This window comes from Bubalus kerabau, chromosome 21 (assembly GCF_029407905.1).
Source record: "Bubalus kerabau isolate K-KA32 ecotype Philippines breed swamp buffalo chromosome 21, PCC_UOA_SB_1v2, whole genome shotgun sequence".
NCBI classification, from domain to species: domain Eukaryota; kingdom Metazoa; phylum Chordata; class Mammalia; order Artiodactyla; family Bovidae; genus Bubalus; species Bubalus kerabau.
This window is the reverse complement of record NC_073644.1, coordinates 41,377,253-41,393,604: the sequence shown is the minus strand read 5'-3', so window position 1 is coordinate 41,393,604 and position 16,352 is coordinate 41,377,253.

Sequence of the window (16,352 nt, the reverse complement as noted above, 5' to 3'; positions counted from 1 at the left end):
ATTTCATGGCTGCAATCACCATCTGCAGTGATTTTGGAGTCCAGAAAAATAAAGTCTGACCCTGTTTCCACTGTTTCCCCCTCTATCTGCCATAAAGTGATGGGACCAGATGCCATGATCTTCATTTTCTGAATGTTGAGTTTTAAGCCAACTTTTTCACTCTCCTCTTTCACCTTCATAAAGAGGCTTTTTAGTTCCTCTTCACTTTCTGCCATAAGGGTGGTGTCCTCTGCATATCTGAGGTTATTGATATGTCTCCTGGCAATCTTGATTCCAGCTTGTGCTTCTTCGAGCCCAGCGTTTCTCATGATGTACTCTGCATGTAAGTTAAATAAGCAGGGTGACAATATACAGCCTTGACGTACTCCTTTTCCTATTTGGAACCAGTCTGTTGTTCCATTCCAGTTCTAACTGTTGCTTCCTGACCTGCATACAAATTTCTCAAGAAGCAAGTCAGGTGGTCTGGTATTCCCATCTCTTTCAGAATTTTCCACAGTTTATTGTGATCCACATAGTCAAAGGCTTTGGCATAGTCAATATAGCAGAAATAGATGTTTTTCTGGAACTCTCTTGTAACTGTAGTACAATTAAAAAATCATGAAATTAATATTAGCTATAAAAATCAGTACCATTTATAAGCCTTCTTTACATTTTTCCCATTGTGCCACAAATGTCTTTTTCCTATTTCAGGATCAAATCTAGGATGACATATTTATTTAGGTGTCATGTCTCTTTATTCTCCTTTGACTTGAGGAACTTCTCTAGACTTTGTCTATCTTTATGACCTTGACATTTCTGAAGAGTGCTGGCCAGTTAATTTGAGGGATGTCGTTCAATTTGTATTTGTCTGATGTTTCTTCATGATGAAATTCAGATTACTCATTTTTGGCAAGAATACCCCAGAAGCGATGGTGTGACCTCCGTGAGTCATATAAGGAGGTAAACGATGTTGATGTGCCTTATTCCTAGTGGTGATAAGTTTGATCACTTAATTGAGGTGGAGTTTATCAGTTTTCTGCACTCTAAATTTACATTTTTTTTGCCCTTTGTAGTTCATAAGTATCTTGTGGGGAGACAGTTTGAAATACACAGGTATCCTGTTTTCTCATATATCTTTGTCCACTAATTTTAGCCTCCATCACTGACTCATGGCTCTGTAACAGTTATTACGGTGGTGGTTGTGAGAGGTTGATTTTTCTATTTGCATCATTCCTTCTGTATTTATTAATTTGAATTCTATTCTAAGAGTGAGCTATCTCATCCTTATTTATTTGTTCAATCACTTACATGGAGTATGAACTCAAGGATATTTGTTATTCCTTGAGATAAAGTTCGTGATGATTATCTGGCCATCAGGAGCACCTTCAGGCTGGCTCCTGCTTCCTTTTGACCTGCCATCACCGTTTGAGCACTGTGCTGACTTTCTGGCCCCACAGGATCCTGAGCACTAATCTTGCCCCATTCCCTTGTCACGCTTATCTCTGCCATGATCCTGAGATCAGCCTTCCTCCCAGGATTTTGGGTTCCTCTTATTGAAGAAGAATACTTGGAAACCAAGTTCTGGGTTCTTGGTGTGTTCAATAAATTTTCACAATTGCTTCTAGGATTTCTCTCCCCTGACAGAAATAGGAGATAGTTGTGTATATACAAACACACACATGTGCACATACACACGTCTGTATCTGTCTTACATCTATTTGTGTGTATACACACGCACACACATAATCATGAGTTCATATTGATATATCTGATTCTAGTCCATCATCAGAGTTCATTCTAGCCAATTTCTGTTTCTAGTAGCTCTTGTTTTTAACACCAAGAAACTTTGTTTATTATCCTCAATGTATTTATTAACTCAGTCTGAAAATGTATATAAAGTAGTTTCACAATTGCAATTGTATACCTCTGTGAAAAACCAAATCTTTAACTAGAGTGCAGCATGTGTATAGTTCTTTTTGTCTTCAGCTTTAATGTATGCAATCAGAACACTGTTTCTGAAGTTTCCTTAGGTTAGTTCTGTTGTTCCCCATCTTTTTCATTATGGTTATGTTACTTATTTATAATGCAGTGTCTATGGAAGGTCTTAATTTATGAGTATTGTCATCTTCTGTTGCCTTACCAAATTCTTTTATTATTTGAGGTACTGTTTATATTGATTCTTTAGCATTTTCCAGGTATCATATCAACTAGTAGAAATAGTTTTACCACTTATTATTCTTGATTTATTTCATCTGATTGCATTTGCTAATACTAATAATAAAGTGAAAAATAATAGAGCTACCGGACCTCCTCCAGAAAATATAAAATGTAAATATAAAATATTTACAAACTATTAAAACTTTGGTTTATGTTCTATTAAGAAAACAAGGTTTGGTATTGTTATATCTAGAAAAAAAGGAAACCATAGAAAAACAGTCTAGAAGAAAATGCACCATATTATTAGCAATGACTATTGCAGAAATTGAAGTGGAACTCAAAAGCCTCTTGATGAAAGTGAAAGAGGAGAGTGAAAAAGTTGGCTTAAAGCTCAACATTCAGAAAACGAAGATCATGGCATCTGGTCCCATCACTTCATGGGAAATTGATGGGGAAACAGTGGAAACAGTGTCAGACTTTATTTTTCTGGGCTCCAAAATCACTGCAGATGGTGACTGCAGCCATGAAATTAAAAGACGCTTACTCCTTGGAAGGAAAGTTATGACCAACCTAGATAGCATATTCAAAAGCAGAGACATTACTTTGCCAACGAAGGTCCGTCTAGTCAAGGCTATGGTTTTTCCTGTGGTCATGTATGGATGTGAGTGTTGGACTGTGAAGAAGGCTGAGCGCTGAAGAATTGATGCTTTTGAACTGTGGTGTTGGAGAAGACTCTTGAGAGTCCCTTGGACTGCAAGGAGATCCAACCAGTCCATTCGGAAGGAGATCAGCCCTGGGATTTCTTTGGAAGGAATGATGCTAAAGCTGAAACTCCAGTACTTTGGCCACCTCATGTGAAGAGTTGACTCATTGGAAAGACTCTGATGCTGGGAGGGATTGGGGGCAGGAGGAGAAGGGGACGACAGAGGATGAGATGGCTGGATGGCATCACCGACTCGATGGACGTGAGTCTGAGTGAACTCCGGGAGTTGGTGATGGACAGGGAGGCCTGGCGTGCAGCGATTCATGGGGTCGCAAAGAGTCGGACATGACTGAGCGACTGATCTGATCTGATGATGATGTAGTTAAATATTTTAATAAATATTTTATTAACTATATTTTAGTCTGCAGATCTGTAATGAAGATACTCATTTTACAATGAAAACATAGTTTTTATCAATTTGACTTTAGTACACAGTCATCTTTGTTCTGTAAATTTGACTGTAAGCAATTTGAAAAAGTTGCCTTTTATCTTTTCATGATGGTAAATTACACCATGAATCAGATCCTTCATGATAGAGAGGGAGAGAAATTTCTTTGGATGTTGTTTTAGTATGTTTTGTTTCAGGTGCTGAAACTTACTAATTTGTTTCTGAATCACTCTGTCTCCTAAAACTTGGTAAATTTGAGATGCATTTATAAAAATAGCATTTTATATTAAATAGTTAAACTTGCCATATTGCCTGCTTTTCTGTGGAGAGCATCAAACTATGCCAGGCAGCCCCCCAATATGAAAGCGTTCAGATGCAGGAGGAATGGTGAAGAGCATCAGACCTGGTTTAAGTGCCAGTGCTACTACTTTGTTGTCTAACTTCAGCAAATTGCCAATTCCCCAAGTCTCAGTCTCCTTATTTATAAAATAAAAGGAGTAACGTCTATTCTGAGGATGAAGTGAGGTCATTTCTATAAAGCACCAACCCAGTGCTTTATATTGTGTGCTCAGTAAATGGACGATAATCTTCCTAACTTGTAACGAAGAATAGGAAAAAAAAAAAAAAGAAGGAATAAAATACCTGCTCTTCATGGATCACTGTTAAAAGCATTTTATTTGTATTCATGATTCTTTCCATAGCCCTCTGTGGAGGGCACATATAGCTTCTCGAAAAGATAGCATGGGTGGCTGGGCTGTGACGTGAAGTTTGTTCCTCTGACCTGGAGACCGTGCTCTTGATGTCTAAATGAGCCTGCCTCTGAGCTGTGAGTGTAAAGAGGAGAGTAAGGCTGCTATTCATGTGTATAAATAATGTTGGAAACTCTGTTAACAGATTTGCATTTCTTGTGTTGCAGGTGAATGGTGCTCTTGAGCACCTTCTGCGAGTACCGCTCACACCTGTTTCGGGGACACTTTCTCCAAAGGATCAGCAAGCATCCAGTTCAATTTCAGATTCATGGGGTTGCTGCAGACCAGACACTGCTTGTCTCACTAAGACAAGGTGAATGTTTAAATATTTACTTCCTCTTGAGGATGATTTTTGATGTCATGACCTCTTCTGAAATATTTCTGCCTTGATATCAGTCAGAAAGTTACAATAACTAAATAGAGCCGTGGCAGAGGGAAAAAATAGGCTACTGTAAAAAGACTTTGGTATGTTGATTGCTATATTTATTAGATACACGTATGCTGATATGTTTGGAGATATTTTTTTATTACTTAATGTAAAGTATAATGTGTTAACATTATTGCAAGGGGAATTTCATGACAAGCATTCTTCTTTTAAAATATAACTGCAGTTTGATTTTATGAAACCTGTAATTGCTACAAACTATGCTGTTTCTACTGCTATAAAATCAGTAACGAAATTGGAGAGGCTATCTCTTGGAAACGGGTTGTGATAAAAATGTACCTAATATGATTATCTTTAGGCAAATCCTGCCCTGACTGTGAGCTTTCCTTACCTGATCTAGTAGTGCATGTAACTTTACTTCTGCATACCTTCTTCTTAAAGGTTAAAACTTTCTGTTCCAATGTACGAAATTGCCGGTCAGTCCATTTGGGGTTAATCATTGAAACAGAATTGAGGCTGGGAAAAGGTGGTAAAATCGAATCGAGTTGCAGTGTTAGAATAGTTCCTGCTGGGATTGTTTGGGGAGATGAAGAGAAGAGCAAGATGACTTGGCATCACTTAGAAAGATGGTCCAGTGGCCACTATATGGGCAGAAAAGAAGGGATGGAATAGGTGTTTTGGTCATGACATGAGGTTTTCTTGGGTGGATGGATGTTGAGAAATAAAGGTTATTGAAATGTTTTCCTTCTAAAGTATATGACTTATTCTGCATCTCAGGTATCCGAGATTCAAGGTGAGTCAGTACCTCTGAGAATGAAATAGACATTTTTGTGGACTAGACCTCTTGGAATGGATATTCATGTACAATGTGTAACAGTTGTTCAAGTATTTCACATACAATGTAGGGGAAGGGATGCCGTGAGGATTTCCCGGTGAGCACAGCCTGGGAGATGAAAATGAGGAAAATGCCCCTGGTCATAGCATGGTGGCTGATTACATGGGCTGCAGGGGACCAGGTCAGTTTTTCTGGCTTGCGTCCTCATACTGCCACCTTTTGGCAACAACTCCTGTGGTAGTGCTGCTCCTGCTTTAGATCTGCCCTGTAGCTCAGATGGTAAAGAATCTGCCTGCAGTGCAGGAGACCTGGGTTTGATCCCTGGGTCAGGAAGATCCTCTGGAGAAGGGAATGGCAATCCACTCCAGTATTCTTGCTTGGAGAATCCCATGGATGGAGGAGCCTGGCGGGCTACAGTTCATGGGGTCGCAAAGAGTGGGACACGACTGAGAGACTAACACTGCTGCTACACTGCTGCCGGTGGTAGCTGTGAAAATTAATTGAACTAATTTCCAAATTAGCACACATGAGTGCTCAAAAATGGGTATGATTGTGCAAGTGTTTTTAAGGACTTTTTTTTTGGTAAGGACTTTTGCAGTTTGACCAGTTCTTGATCTTATTATCATTTTCTCAGTGAGGACTTAAATTTCTTATCTGTAAACCTGCCTACTGTGTTGAGTTTTCCTTGATCTCACCTGGCCAGCCCAGTTGGAAAGACATTACTGTATTTTTCAAGAGGAGATGGTTGGCTTTCAAATATGGCATGTATTATGTTTCTCAAGATCATTGGTATTTTAAAGTTTATGATATCAAATCTACTTTCTAGCATCTAGTATAGGGTAAATTGTCTAACTTTTCTAAATAGTCTCATCTTTGAAATGGGAACAGTAGAATATCTATGACAGTTTTTGTGCGGAATAAATATGTAAGTTACAGTGCATGTAACTTACATGCATGTAACCCCAAAATACTCAATACATGTGGTTACTATAACTATTACTATCCTTATTGTTCTTATTCTTCTTAATCACATACTTATTTACTTCTGATGTATTGTGATGTCAGTCTTGAATTTGTGGAACTTTAAGCAGAATATTCTGCAGTTGTTACTAAAATACTGATATGTGCAAAGTCTTATACCACTTTTTAACTTTTGAAAACATGATTCACCATCATTTTGTTCCCTCGAAATATAGTGTATTTCATTTGAATACCAATCTTATTTTCATGATGCTGTTAAATCTCTAAGGACAACTGCTTTTAAAACTCCTGAGACTTGATCTTTACTAGAGGAAAATTAAAACTTACATTTTAAATTGTTTCACATGTTGGTGATACTTAATATCAGAGTTTGTCTGTTTTATCCATCCAATCTTTCTAACTTTGCACTCTGTCTTATCTCCATGGTTCTGAATGTTTAGAACTTGATTCCATAATCCAGCCTTATCTGACTCAGGTTATATTTGCCGTAATGCAGTACTAGGTTTGAAATAACCAGTGAATTTTAGAAAAGTGCACAAAAAGTGGCTTCTTTCATATTAAGATCTGATAATGACCATGCAAAGCTATGTTCCAAGGTTCATGATAATGTTCACTATGAACTGTTGTAAACAGTAAAATCAATTAAAAAATTTTTTTTCTCCATTTTATTTTCTTTTTCTGGTTTTGTTTCCAAAATGTTTTTAAATAAGTTGTGTGAGCAAATAGGAATACGACTGTATCAAATGTTTCAACAGCATGCCTCTAAAGATTTATGGCATATGTAGGATTAACCAATAATATAAATTTTCAGTAGAGCTAATTTACCTTTTTATGTAATCTGGGCCTAAACCAGATTTTTTACAAGAACAATGTAATTATTTCACTAAAGCTTTGACAAGTAGGTATATCATAACATCTTTTAAAGTTGGCAGCAAGGTAACATTAGATCATTTGAATACCTTTTATAACTTTATTTGCCACTTAAAGTATCTGTATAGAAAAAAGGACTTAAATTATGTATAAAAGTTAGAAACTTTTTAGTGAAAAGACAGCAAAATTTTAACTTTCTCTTTAGTAGTATAAAATGTTTCCTTCCTAATGTTTAAAATCAAAGAACTTTAAGAGTGTTTATCCAAACATTTAGTGTATTTTCTACTCATATCTTTCAGTATAATTTTTATAGTCAAAAAATAAGAAATTTTAAAAAATCTCATTGCCTACCATTAAATTCCACACATTATCAGATGGAGGGTATTTGTTTTAGGTGATCTCATTGTTACTAAATAGAAACACTCGGTGTTTCTAGAAAGACTCCACTGCAAAATGAGGCGATCAGAGGAGATGGTCAGTTGTGGAGCGTGTTTCATCCCCAAGGGTTCAGCTTTGCCTTTCGTTTTATCCTGTTTTCTACCTCACTATTTATCAGAGACTTCTCGAGGGTAAGACGTCCTGCGAAGTAAGGTCGACAATGGTTTCTCCTGTGTTTGATGTCTCATAGAAATAAGCGGTGCCAAGCATGTCAGTGCCGCTTTCTTAACGTTTCTGGACAATCCATCCTAATTTAGTTTCTGAGGACTCTTTTGATTGTTTTCTAGGAAAGGGAGGAATGGAAATTAGGACATTTTTTGTAGAATGGGAAAGGTGCGAGGAGAAACTTGAGGTGTCTGATTGCATGCTTCTAGTGTATCCCAGAACCGCTCCTGAGAAGAAAAATCCTATTCTCCAGTGTCCTGAAGGGAACGAAATATTTGGTATTGGTATTGTGTGTGTATGTGTGTGCTCAGTCGCTTCAGTAGCGTCCAACTCTTTGTGACCCTATGGACTGTAACCGCCCAGGTTCCTCTGTCCATGGGATTCTCCAGGCACGACTGGAGAGGGTTGCCATTTCCTTCTCCAGGGAACCTTCCTGACCCAGGGATCGAACCCGTGTCTCCTGCATTGCAGGCGGATTCTTTAGCCATTGAGCCACCTGGGGAGCCCATTGATATTGGTGGTTAACAAAAATTTAAGGCCAACTTTAAGTGCTGTGACCTCTCATTAAGTCATTGCCTAATCTCATTTGTATTGTTTATTGCAGTGTTCTGATAACCCAGATGTTGTGTTTCATTAATTTGAATTGTGTTGGGAAGTCTGCAGAGACGGAAAGCACTTCATACTTAAGATTTTTCCCCCCCAAAGGGTATAATGTATTATTCAACTTAGTCTAAGTTCTTATTTATTTTTATTTCTACTTTACAGTGAAAGTCGCTCAGTTGTGTCCAACTCTTTGTGATGCCCTAGACTATACAGTTCATGGAATTCTCCAGGCCAGATAACTGGAGTGGGTAGCCTATCCCTTCTCCAGAGGATCTTCCCAACCCAGGAATCAAAACGGGGTCTTCTGCCTTACAGGCAGATTCTTTACCGGCTGAGCTACCAGGAAAGTCCTCATAGCTCAGTTGGTAAAGAGTCTACCAGCAACACAGGAGACCCCGGGTTGGTTCCTGGGTCAGGAAGATCCCCTGAAGAAAAGAGATACGTTACCCACTCCAAATTCTTGGGCTTCCCTGGTGGCTCAGCTGGTAAAGAATCTGCCTGCAATGTGGGAGACATGGGTTCGATCCCTGGGTTGTGAAGATCCCCTGGAGAAGGGAAAGGCTACCCAGTCCAGTGTTCTGGCCTGGAGAATTCCATGGACTGTGTAGTCCGTGGGGTCACAAAGAGTTGGACACAACTGAGTGACTTTCACTACTTTATAAGAAAGCTGATAGTTTTCCCCTTATGTACATTTTTCTTACTTTACTTTTATATTCTTATTCTGAAAGTATATAGATAATAGCAGTAACTCATAATTCTTAGTATGAATTGTCAGGAAAGAGCATAGAATTTCATATAGGCCTGGAATTAAATAAATTATGAAACATTTATATTCACCTTAGTTCTTATATAGTATCAAAACTCCAATTTTTTTTAACAATATAGAAAATTTTCTAGGAAAGTCATTTCATCTGTAGTCTCTAATTCAGGTTCACTTTTATAATATAATTTTAAGAAGATTGTGATCTGGTGAATTTTGCTCTTATATTCTTTCTAAAAGTTGATTTTATCTAGGAACAGCAAAATGTTTAGTCTGTTTCTTGGCATATTTACTCAAAGAGATCTACTCAGGTGTACTGAAAATCTGACTGTATAATGAAGAAGTCAGGGTGAAGAATAAAGTGGATCCACAAATATCTTCCAAGTTTTATGTTTGCCCTGAAACTAAGTCTGTGTGAAGGAAGGACTGAACACTGAGCATGAGGTCAGAAGACTAGGTTGCTAACTCTGATTTTAGGCCACGCAGTTTCTTGACCTCTTGAGATTTAGTTTACTTTTCCTTAGCAAACACACTTCACTGGATTATTGTCAGAATTAAATGAGTTAGTGTTTGTGAAAGTGTGTTTGAACTTTAAGGCTCTTTGAAAATGGTGCATGTGGATATTGCAGTTACCAGTGGTGTAACATGGGAGCTTTTATTAGAGGAGTTTAGAGAGTCTAAAATTCTGTTAAATCTTTCAATTTAAAGAATTAGAAAGAGAAGCATTTTCAGTGGGTTTAATATGACGCTTCCTCTTGCATGTCTCCTTTCATCTAGCACATGATGATTTCTGTTTTTTGTGGATAGAACATGTATGTTCAGAGTAAATGGTAAATACTGACATTTAATGCTTTTTGTTAAATATTAAACCCTTGGTAGATTTTTCAGAAGACTTGAGTTCCCTGTCACTGGTGTCAGAAAAATTTTAAGCAAGGAATAGTAAAGACTGTATAAATTTAGCAGTTCTGATGAAGTCAATTAAAATTATTTATGTTCCATAATATAAATTGGAAACTGGAGTGAAATGTAGCTCCTTTTATATCATCTTGATATGTGATCAGGAAAGATAGGTAGTTTATAATAGGCATAAGTTTGCCTTTATGAACTATGTTTCTAGACACCAAGGAGATAGTTTTTCTGGTGTAGATAAAAACTTGGTCCTGACTTACTGAGTTAGATGACATGGAAATTCATGAGGTGGTATCGAAACCCGGTTTTGTCTGAGTCCATAGTCAAGGCTCTTTAGCACCGTGCATACCTTCTTCGTGTATATTACAAAGGAGGTGATGATCTGCAGTGTGCCAGAAGACTCTTCTGTCTCCATCAGTTTCGCACAGTCTCAGCATGATATAAATTGTAAAGTGCTTATAGTAAGTTGTTTTGAAGGAAAATTTTAATGCATGAACAAGAAAGATATTTTTAAAGCTCTGCTACTAATTTCAGACCTTTTACATCTAATAAATGACCCTTTTCATGTCTCGATTGGCACCTTGGTGACCTGTAGAACGATTCATATATGACTGCATAGGAGAAATAGTTTATTTGCATAATCTTATTTTGAAGAATAAGCAACTCCATGCTTTAAGTTCACTTAGCATTTTATTTATTCAACGTGTGTCCTAGTTACCGTCTTGTCCTACAAAGAATGCACGCTTGACAGTGACCCTCTCATCGTGAGTCCTAGAGGGAATGGTCTGTGATCTATTCATCTTGGTGTCCTTGCTCCCAGCTAGAGCTCCTGGCACACCATAGGCACTCAATAAATATTTAGGAAATGAAAGCTGGATAAAAATAATCAAGTACACACCCAGGGTCATATAACAAGTTGGTGTCATAATGAGCATGAAAGTCTTATTTTTTATTTCTCATCTACTGACACATTCTGTGACTCATTTATTCAAGAAGTATTTATTAGATGTGTACTGTGTACCCAGTGCTTCCCTAGATACCAAGGATACATTAATAAGCAAAATTGATGAAAAGCCCAACCTTAATGGGCCTTGCATTCTAGCTAATAAAAGGACACCTGGTCAAACTTTTAAACCTTTTATAAAATTAAAACGTAATTTTTCAAGAAGTTATTTATGACTGTAGTTTCAAAAGCAATTGCCATAACAGTGGAAAATAAATGTAAAGTTTCACAAAATACTCAATGGCCCATGAATTAAGACTGCTCGGGTTTTTAAGTGATGTTAAACATAGTGATAAGATTAAATCACTGCTCAGCATTCATTATGTTAAGAGGTTCAGCAGAGTATATTTTATTTCATAGTTTTCAACTCTGTTTTTAAATATAGTGCTGTTTCAGATTCCACTAATAATTAAATACATACAAAAGGAAGGAAATACTGAGACAGTGGGTGGGGAGAAAGACTGGTGGCAAAGGATATAGAAAGGAACATTGTGAAATACAGCATGTAAATAGATTTTTATTTTAGCCATGAAAGGGTATGTTAAAAAGCTAAAATTGCTTACATACAAGAGTAGCAGATGGATGCAAGTATTCCATCAGTGATGTTAATGAGATTACCACTTAAGTATTGATTTAATTTTTGATTTGGACTGGCTGATAACTCTCTTTATTTCTTTATTAATTGGCATTGGCAATCAGCTCCTAACATAAAGCCCTCAAATGTTAATGTGAAATTCAATCTAAAATAGAGTGGATGATAGTCTTTGAATTAACCATTGAGCCAATGCCTTATATGAGCAAAGAGGAAATTAGATGTCATAGGACTGTTTTGTTGTAAGGAACAGAATTCCTTTCTAGCCAGCTTAGATAAGGGGGATTTACTGGGGTGACACATAAGGAGTGTTTACTGTAGGTTTGCTGTAGGAGTTCAGCCTGGCAGACAGGCAACCCTGACTCTTAGGCTGATGGTCTTTGTGGGTTACATGGCCTCTCCTCTTTTGTACTTTGTTTAAATCTACTTCATTGTCATCTTTCTACCCTCAGAACTGCTCCTTCTATATTTACATGTGGCCAGTACACTGGTCTCCAAAATGTATTTCAGACAGACTTTCCAGAATGGCTGTCCAGAACAGACTCCAGCTCTGTGGACCTGATTCCATTTCTTCTATGAGTGTGATTGATACACCTTGATCATTATTCATTTAAACCCAGTAAGCAGTAGTTAGAAGAGAGAGGGGTTACATGGCACATACATAAGCTCCCTCTATGCCAGTGAGCAACACAGAGACCCAAGAATGGAATGTGGGGACAGGTTGGCTCCTGTATAGTAATAGATGAATCATAGTGTCTTAATATTTATAGGCAGATTAGCATTTATGGTTGATTTTTTGTGCTTCTTAGATGATAAATAGAAAGCATATATTTTGATACATCAATTTGTTCCCTAAATAGCAGCAGAAACCAACCAATAGTCTTATATTTCTACATTATAAAAATGTCACAGGTGATTCATGGCATATATTTAATACACATACTTTAAATACTTGAATGTGATAAATTGCTGGTATAATTTTTAATTTAAGAGTTGAATGATATTCATACTTCCTCTAACACCATAGCATTTCAATTCTGTGACATGGCTTATTGCCTTCTTTGGATACATCTTGCACCAAAAATCTGGAATATTTGGTTCTTGATGACTTCAAACAGGATATGGGTCATTTTATGGGCTTCCCAGGTGGTGCTAGTGGAAAAGAACCCGCCTTCCAATGTAGGAGACAGGAGTTTGATCCCTGGGACAGGAAGATCCCCTGGAGGGGAGGGTACAGCAACTCACTCCAGTATTCTTGCCTGGAGAATCCCTTGGACAGAGGAGCTCTGTGGGCTAGAGTCCATAGGGTAGCAAAGAGCTGGACTCAACTGAAGCAAGTTAGCATGCATGCATGCACACACCCTTCTTACATTCTCAGGTTTAGCTCATACGCTTTGATGTCCAGACTTGGACACATTACTTAGAAAATGGACCTTATTTCCTGCTGAGTGTCTCCTTACCTCTTTTTTTTTAAGCCACAACTATGTCAAACTCCAGCACGTTTCATTTCAGTCCCAATCATCTGAATTTTCAACTACCACATAAACCTAAGAATCCAAGTGCAACTAAAACAAGCTTAAATGGCTGTTTAATGAGGTTTGATGAGGCTTCTTGACTTTTTGAACTATTGAATTACATATTCAGTTTTTATTGCTTTTACTATGCAGAGCCCTAAGTTCATTGCTGAGGCCCTAGTAGTCATTCTTGCTCTTTTTCCCCTCTGTGGATAGTGTTGTGGGAGGGAGTGAGGGAGGGATAAACAACAACTTTCCTATTTGCAACCTTTGCCATTTAGTTCAATATTCTTGCTTGTTCTTGGACATAACTTGACTGCTTCAACTCTAGAAATTCACCCCTATTAGGATCATTGTTGATTGCCCAGCCAAATGTTTTCTGATTTTGAGGTGTTAACTTTTATCTGCATTATCATATCTTCTTGTGGCTGTTTGGTCTACATTTCATAAAGTCATTCTTAAATGAGTTTACGTTTAATCGTATTAGAGTCTATACATCTGTTGCATTAAATGATATATAGATTGGCACACAATATTAATACTTGTTCAAAGTCAAATGTAGGCACTACTGACCTTTAGAAATTCCTCGTAGCGTTCTTCATTGATTTTTTTTTTTTTTTGCCCCAAAGATTTGGAGTACCATTAGGATGTATTGCTAATGTCATATTTTCTATAATTTAAAGTCAAAACTCAAAGGAATATATTGCTTTTATTTAAAAGCATTCTTAAGATAAAATCCAGACGAAGACAGAAGTGGGTCTCAAAGTGAGATACGGTATCATTAATGGTTGAGGTTGTAATTTTCAAGCCTCTTCTCTGTCTCCCTTAAGGAGACTGGACACTTCTGTTCTCTTCTGCACCTACTATTCCGCCAGAATTGAGCCCTCTGTTAAATGAGGTTTGAATTTCACCTGTTTGACTTGATGCTGTGAAGACACATCTCTAAACTCAGGCTGGGACATTTTTGTTTGTTTTCTCTTGTTCTATAAACTCTTTTGCAAACGGAGGTCAAGAAGCTTCCAGTCATCATTAGATCTGGAAAACTTAATTTGCTACATACAGTGATAGTGAGATGCTTCTGGACAATCAAATCAGGCCAGGAAATCATTGCTAATTCTCAGGTTTCATGTTGGCCAATCAAGAAGTTGACTTACCTCCTTTCTTTTGGTCATCTTATATATAAATGGCATTAAACATAGAAAATGTCAATTGATACTTAAATTGTCACAGACTGAGATGTGAAATGAGCTGAAGTGGGGAGCTTTCATCCATCTATTCATTCATCTTAAGTATTCAGCTGGAAATACGTGTGGAGAGCCTTTCATAAATGAGTGGCCCAGATGTGGATTCAAAGGAAGAACTTGTTGTTGCTCTTGTTTTAATCTAAGGATGTGGTCAGTTACAAAATAACCATAATTTTTTCCCTCCTGGGGATTGAGGGTGAAGCTGTAAATGTTCCCATCCAAAAGTAGTTTGTTTTGGCCAATGGGACATAAGCAAAAATGATGCAAACAGAGGCTTGAAAAGTTCTTGCTTGGTGAAGCTGTCCCTTTTTATGCTTCTGGTCCTGGTATCCATGAGAAGCAGCACTGGGGAGCTTGTTAGATGATGAGAAGCACATGGTTCATCACTAGCCAATTGCCAAACCTGTGAGTGAGGACATGGTGACCCAGCAGACTCAGTTGACCCTCCAGCTGATCTGAAATGTGTGACCTGAGATCAGCTGAACCTGACCCAGAATATTTATTTGAACTAAATAAATGGTGGGTGTATTGTATTCACCCATTGAATTTGGGGGTGGTTTATTAAACAGCAAGGGTTAGCTGACATAGGATGTGAGAGCAAGACTCCTTTAAAACAGTTCCATTGGAAGGCAGGTAACATATACTATCATCAAGCTTAGATTACCAGAGTTTGCAGACAGAGAATTTTAGAAAAATGGCAGAAGTTGGGGAAGAAGAGTTTAGTTTTAAGGTTAACTATAAAATCTGAGCAGAATTTGGGTATATATGAGAGCAGAAAGGATGTGATAGATGACGAGACATAACTGAGAGGGGAGAAGGAAACATGGGACTTAAATGTAAAATCTTAACTTTTTAGTTAATTTGGTGGAATATATCCAAATGATCTCACACCTCCATGAAAGTTCTAGCTTACTTCCAGCCTAGGCCATTTGAGGTGATAGCTCCAGAAATAAACCTGAAATATTCTAATATTTCTGTCCCTTATATTCCTTCTTTTATGCTTCTAGTTTTAAGTTCAGAGCAAAAGAACAGGTTAATTGGGTTGTGAAATTTGGATGAGGCCTAAAAAAGTGTGTTTGGAAAAGCAAGTGCTTGTACTAATCTCTCCAGTCACTTAAAGAGGTTTTACTTTACTCAGTTTACAAGTTAGGAATGGGAAGTTAGTTAAAAAGCATTCGGTTTACTCTTTTCTTAGCTCTTCTATCTTACTGTGCACAAAATATCATTCTTCTGCATTTGAAATGATTAACCCATGCTTTTGCTTTTCAATATATGACAAGATTGTGCCAAATTGAGAGTTGTTGTAACTAATTGCTAATCAGGGTCTAATCAAAATTGTCATAATATATCTTGTTAACAGTACATGTATATGAGCTGAAATTCAATTAATACGCTTTTTATTTCTACTGAATTCACAATATGCTGTTTAACTCTACTTCTCCTTCAGATATGGTCAAAAAACCTCCTCAAAGAGGCCTTATTTACCAAACTATTTCAGTTTTATTAGTGGTTTCATCGAGCTGCACTCACTTTATGGGACTTCTTTCAGAGTTTGTTTGCACTTTCACTGAATGAAATCTGTTGTCTTCATTGAATTGTAAGCTTTTTGAGAGCAATGACCAAATATCTTTGTGTCTACTGTTTTGTTCTTGGTGTGGAGCTCAGTGTCTGGCATCTACTAGGAACTGAACAAATATTTGGAGGAAAAAAAATGTGTTAATGTAGAGATAGCTCTTTTGCTTCCATGGGGCCCGAGTTTAAATGCTAATAGTGGAAAGGTGAGGTGAATTTATTCCGGTCAGAGGCAACAGCTGAGGTCCTAAGTGGAAAGAGTTTAATACAGTCAAGCAGCAGCAAGTCCAGGCAAAACCAAAGCGAGGTGATCCACAGGGGAACATGGGTTCAGGGAGGGAATCAGGACCACATTCATGTGGGGCTTTCTAGGTCATGGTGAGAGCTTGGAGTTTAAGTGCAGTGGGGGAGAGACTGCAGGATTTAAAACAGGATGATGATGTCA